This window comes from Sorex araneus, chromosome 4, assembly GCF_027595985.1.
Source record: "Sorex araneus isolate mSorAra2 chromosome 4, mSorAra2.pri, whole genome shotgun sequence".
Lineage (NCBI taxonomy): Eukaryota > Metazoa > Chordata > Mammalia > Eulipotyphla > Soricidae > Sorex > Sorex araneus.
In genome coordinates this window covers 158,210,120-158,216,119 of record NC_073305.1, presented here as the reverse complement: position 1 = coordinate 158,216,119, position 6,000 = coordinate 158,210,120, and positions in this window count along the sequence as shown.

Below are 6,000 nucleotides of genomic sequence, written 5' to 3'. Positions count from 1 at the left end.
GGGCAAAATAGACAAAACTCATGTCAGAAAATCTATAAATAGCATCAGTTCTGCTACAAATTATATGACCTTAGACAAGTGTTTAAATGCATATTCCAAACAATAAGATAAAAATTTCCTTATTGACCTAGATAAAAAAAAATCATGAGTTTTAGAGAGCTAGGTCAATACTAATCACTAAAATTGAAACTATAATTACAATTATTAAAGGAATAACTACAAATTACAGTCATGCATTAATTTCTGTAATATTACTCTAAGCTTGGCTCTGAAAACTATTCAGATTGTTTCTTTGTTACGAGATTTTTCCTCTAGATAAGTGTAAAATTATCCATTGTTCTTTTCTCCACATGACTCTTCTTGATAACTCTGCTATTTCCTGAAGATAAACCACATTAAACAAACCAACTATTTAGAAAATTAAGTAATTAGGAAACTCTGCTTAACATGTATCTTATAGAACAAGCACCTTTTGTTTTTAAGAAACCAGAAATCATAAAAAGAAAATGGAAGGTTTATATTTTTTGTTTTACCTATATCATAAAAACTGTTTACCAACAGAAATGTTTAATAGTAATATTTGTTACTATGGCAATATTTGTTATTATGGGATGGTAGATTGAAACATCTAATTAGAACATCCTAGCATGCCTCGTGGGCATGGGGCCAGAGATGGAACGATATTGTACCACGCCCTGCTGCACCAGCCTTTGCCCAGTTCTTCCAGTTTCTGTCATCATGTTTTCAGTGGGCTGGATTCCCCCTAGGGCCACACACATGCTGTTCTCTGCTTTGCTGCTCAGCACATCCTTGGCACAGTGTTTCCAACTTTGAGTTTTTGTCAGGACTCCTGCCAGGCTGTTTTCATTCAGTCACCCCAGAGGGGGTGGGTGAGAACCCTCCCTGCCCCCAAGGGACCCAGCCCCAGTATCCAACCTCCACTACCCAACCTCCACCATGCTCCAGGCCACTTTCTGGACACTCCGGCCAAGTCTCATGAATGAATGAAGTCCCACAGAACCCAGATAATGCGGAACTTTGTGACCTTGGACTCTGGACTCAATGGGACCGGAAGCAGAGATCCTCTGCCTGCTATTGCCCAATCTCTGGTAACCCAGGGATCACACCTATAAGCCACACCCTGCCACATCTTGCCCAACCAGATAATCTCCTTATCAGCCACCCTCCATATCTCAAGGCTGCTCCTACCAGACGGGAATATAAAATGAGGACCCCCATAGCCATGCCACTGGACTTTGCGCCAGACTGTTTTCATTCAGGGCGCCCCAGAGAAGGGTGGGTGAAGACCCTCCCTGCCCCAAGGGACCCAGCCCTGGCAGCCGACCTCCACTACCCAACCGCCGCCACACTCCAGGCTGCTTCTGGAACGCGTGGCTGCAAAGCTGCTGCACAACACATTATAAGACACTTTCTATCCATTTTCCATAATTACCACACCATATTTGATGGAGTTCAGACAGTAGGCAGCAAATAATAGAGAGAAATAGAGAGAGAGAGAGAGTTATATATGTATGTGTGTGTATATATATTATATATATAATACATATACACATTTCTCAGAGAGCCTGGCAAGCTACTGAGAGTATCTCGCCTGCACAGGCAGAGCCTGGCAAGCTACCTGTGATGTATTCGATATGTCAAAAACAGTAACGATAGACCTTAGACCTCGTTCTCCTGACCCTGAAAGAGCCTCCAATCTTTGGAAAAGACGAGTAAGGAGCAGCAGCTAAAATCTCGGGGCTGAGTGTAATAGAGACGTTACGCCCACTCCACCCCAAGCAGAACCCCAGCAGCCGAAGACCTCCGGAAAGCCAGCCACAGCCATGCTCAAGACCACTCTCCACATGCTCGGACAAGCCTCATGCATAAAGGAACCAACAGAGGAACCAGCTGTGCAGGACCCGGGGCTGAGATCTCCAAGCCTGCTCAGATCAAGACTGGGTCTCCTCCACCTAGATCTCCCATTTCCCAATAGCTAGGCAGTCACACCACAAACTGCTCCTGGCCCATGTAATCCCATCAACGGCCAAAATCCAGAGACTATAAAACAAAGCTCCCAGAAGTGCACGGCCAACCTCTTACAGTCTAGTTCTCCCTCTCAAAGAACTTTCAAAGCACCTAGACTGTCCTACCCACATGGCAGAGCCTGGCAAGCTTCCCATAGCATATTTGATATGCCAAAAAAAGTAACAATGATGGGTCTCATTCCCCTGACACTGAACAAACATCCAATGTGGCACCATTGGGAAAGACAAGTAAAGAGAGGCTGCTAAAATCTCAGGGCTGGGACGAATGGAGATGTTACTGGAGCCCGCTCGAGCAAATCAATGAACAATGGGATGACAGTGATACAGTGATACCTTGACAATCATGCTAACGTTTTCTATAGAAAGAACTGTTATACCCACTTAGGTTAAAGAAGTTATAACTTACTAGTAACAATAAGTCAACTCAGCAAAATTCATGGATTAAATAATTTTACTTTTCCTCCTTGGCAGTAGGAAAGGGAGGTAGAAATGTGACCTTTATCACATTTATTTTTAATTTTTTAATAAATTCATTCAAAATAACTTCACAAATCAAATAAATAAAAAATGAAAATAAATGTCACCAATTTCACTAAAGTTTTAGCTTTTTAAATTCACTGTACTAATATCCCTTTTTTCTCTTTTGGTATACTCACAAAAACAATGTTTCATCTCTTAATTGTTGCTTCTCATGATTCTCTGATAACAATCACCCCTTCCATCATATTAGTTACGGGCATTAATATAGGGATAGCTGTAGAATTCTCTGCTTTATAATGCTTTTGATAAAAGTGACTCTAACATCTTATATATACATGAAACTATCACTTAAAAGACAAGCTAGACCTAAATCATTCTAGAATGTAAGAGCAGCAAAACTCAGAATCATAGGTTTATATGGAATTCCTAATATCCTAATTCTGGGTGAAGGAAAAAATAAATCTAACAGCTGTGGTTTATTTAGTTCTGCATCAGTAGTCAGCCCTTTTCCACCCTTCATGGCTAAAATATTCTAAGATTTACACAGATTAGAAAATAGTTCCATATGCTAGTTAACAAAAAGCAATGGTTTATCCCATTCCTTTGAGGTTGACTCAAAATCAAGGTAAATTTCAATCATGCCAAAAGAAAAAAATTGCAAGTCAATTCCTACATTCATATGCGAAATTCTCTGCTACGCACTGCAGCACTGCAGCATTGTAGTCTCATCCCCTTGCTCATCTATTTGCTGGAGCGGGCACCAGTAACATCTCCATTGTGAGACTTGTTACTGTTTTTGGCATATCGAATATGCCATGGGTAGCTTGCCACGCTCTGCCCTGTGGGTGGGATACTCTCAGTAGCTTGCTGGGCTCTCCAAGAGGGACAGAGGAATCGAACCCAGGTCAGCCACGTGCAAGGCAAATGCCCTACCTGCTATGCTAGGCATATGGGGAAAATTAAGAGAAGGACAAGATGAGTCCAAGGTTGTTTACAAGGAAAAGAATAAACTTTAACAAGTGTCTTTATTACAGAGATATCCATCTATGCTAAAAGTAATTAGTACTTCTCCTACTTTGCATTTGTTTTAACTTCTGTTCTAAATAAGTTCAAAGGATCAAATGATAGCATGACTACCAACTGATACATAGTCTTATCTCTATCCAATTTTGTAGAGGAACAGGATCCCATGACAAAGTATATTTTATTTATTCTCAAAAGTTCTGGTTGGGATTGAAAGGCCACACTCAAAGAAAGAAAAGGAAGTGGTAGTTGACCCCACTGTATTTGTTACAAACAATATTTCTAAGTAATTTTTAAAAATATTTTTAATTGAATAGGTCCCTATTTTTCACCTAAATATAATACTCATTGACTTAACTGAATCAAGAGTAGCACTGTAGCACTGTCGTTCCGTTGTTGTTCATCGATTTGCTCGAGTGGGCACCAGTAAGTCTCCATTGTGAGACTTGCTGTTGCTGTTTTTGGCATATCGAATATGCCACGGGTAGCTTGCCAGGCTCTGCTGTGCAGGCAGGATTCTCTCAGTAGCTTGCCGGGCTCTCTGAGATGGAGGAATCGAACCTGGCTCTACCAAGTACAAGGCAAATGCCCTATCCACTGTGCTATGAAGAATAATTATTCAGAATTTATTTCAATAACGAAACAGGAGGAACAATGCTGAGACACTGAGCTCTGGCCTTGCCTGCAAGTGACGATGAATTCAAATCCCTAATGTGACAACTATTCTGAGCAGCATGAGTTCCCTGCAGCTTCTCTGCTTAAGCTTAGCAATTCCGATGTTCGTAATTCATAGTACACAGTGATTCCCAGTAACCCACCATAAGGTATTTTTCAGTACCACTAAAGAGAGGTGAGATTCTCAGCAGGTACCACAGCTCAAAAGGTGCTCATGAGCAGCACACTCAGAAAACACAGCATCTGACCAGCACAGGTAGGAGCACAACTCAAGGAATGAAGCCCCCACTGCAGATGAGAAAACCAATACCACAGGTTGGTGTGAGACTCTGGGTCATACCATCTCAAGTGTAAAAGTACCCCAGGCAGGCCTGTGGGCAATCCTCGCTCATTGCAATCAATAACAAAGAGGAAAGGAATAAAATAATGAAACAAATGCATTGAATGTGTTATATTTGGTATTTAAATCCATTTTTTTAAATCACTTAAGCTCCAGAAGGCAGTGTGCTCACTCCTGTACTTACTTATTGCCTCCTACTAACTTAAACTCTAGCACACCATGTCTTCATTAACTGTGCTGTATCTCTTTTTAGTCACTACGAAATTGCAGTTATTTGTGATTGGTCTCAGGCATACAGTGTTTCAAAACTAATCCCTTCATCAGTATCCACTTCCCTCCACCCATGCCCAACCCTCTCAAACCCCACCCTACCAATTTGCTTCCCAGCCACTAGTCTATGAGAGGCAATTTTGCCTTTTGTTTTCTTAATATATGTTTTTGCAATGCAATTTATAGTTCTGTTGCTGATAAGATTTCATATATAACACTGCCTTGTGCACTCTGAAATCTGGTTGAATTTTTTCAGTTCACCACCTCTTTGACTGAACGAGCTCTTAAGGACCCTGCTGTCCGGCGGTTCTCCCACTTAAGCAGACTGAATGGGTTGTCTGTGAAAGGTCATCAAAAGAGCAAGCTACAGAATCAAAGTGTGCGGCAATAAAAAATGTAGACCAGTAACATGAAGTTTGTTCACAGCAAGAGGCATTTCATTTTGTATTGTATTTTTGTGTCTTTTTGGGTTTTCTTTCTACTAGTTCATCTTCTCTGTACAAACTATTATAATTTATATCAGCTTATCTGAATAGAATACTTAAGTATCAAATTGCTGGGTTAAAGCCAGATATCTGACAATGCCATGAACAAATACTGCATTTGTTGCATAAACACTTGAAACTCACCAAGTGACAGCTATTAATGAGGTATTGGATTTGGTTCTAGAATTAGGGAGGTAAATAACTCATTTCCGCTCCCTCCAAATCCATCTACTAAAGAATACAAGTAAGCCACCATATACTTAGGGAGAAGCTCTGAAAGGGGAAACAAGTTTCTAGTCAGCAATGCCAGTTAAAAAACAGCATATGAGGGGTGGAGACACAATACAAAGATTAAGATGTTTGTGTAAGGGCCGGAACAATGGTACAGCAGGTAGGGCGTTTGCCTTCCATGCGGCTGACCCGGGTTCAATCCTTGGCATCTGACATGGTACACCAAGCACCGCCAGGAATAACCCCTGAGTGTAGCTGGGTGTGACCAAAGAAGAGAGAAAAAAATAAAATGTTTGTGTAAATGAGGCTGCAGACACAGCCTGATTCAAATCCTGGAACGATATCGATTCTCGGCCTTTTGGCTAAGATCAAGTGTAGTATCAAATCCTGGCACTGCATATGTTTCTTCCAAGCACTGCCAGGTGTGGTCCTGAGCACAGAGCCAGGA